Raw genomic sequence first — 373 nt, forward strand, 5'->3', positions numbered from 1 at the left:
CAAAGTAATAAAATCTGAAAATTGAACGATGAAAGTCAGTCCTGTAATATTCTGTTATTTAGATTTTATGAAACTTCATTACATTTTCTAATAATACTTTTTACGCTTGTATCTTTTCTATGACGTTAGAGAGGGCTTCCATGAAGGAGTTTGTTACTGGGATGTTGGCAGTTGCGAAATCTCTCGGTCATTACTGCGTCATTACTGTAAACAAAGAACAGATTCACCGACTGCGGTATACACATGAAATCCAGCATGAAGAATGGCCGCTTTAGACGGGACTTTATAGCAGGTCAAATCCAAAGTCGACAAGCCCAAAATTGAATCGATTTAATCCGACCGCGAAATTCAAATTTATACAAATCGGATTCTT

At 36.5% G+C, this 373-nt stretch overlaps 1 pseudogene; it reads right to left on the bottom strand.

The window, feature by feature from the left end:
• LOC116853546 overlaps nucleotides 1-373 on the bottom strand; it is a 10,728-nt pseudogene that overhangs the window by 9,589 nt on the left and 766 nt on the right.

This window comes from Odontomachus brunneus, unplaced genomic scaffold, assembly GCF_010583005.1.
Source record: "Odontomachus brunneus isolate Ranch 3 - 2012 unplaced genomic scaffold, Obru_v1 Obru_scaffold_354, whole genome shotgun sequence".
NCBI lineage: Eukaryota > Metazoa > Arthropoda > Insecta > Hymenoptera > Formicidae > Odontomachus > Odontomachus brunneus.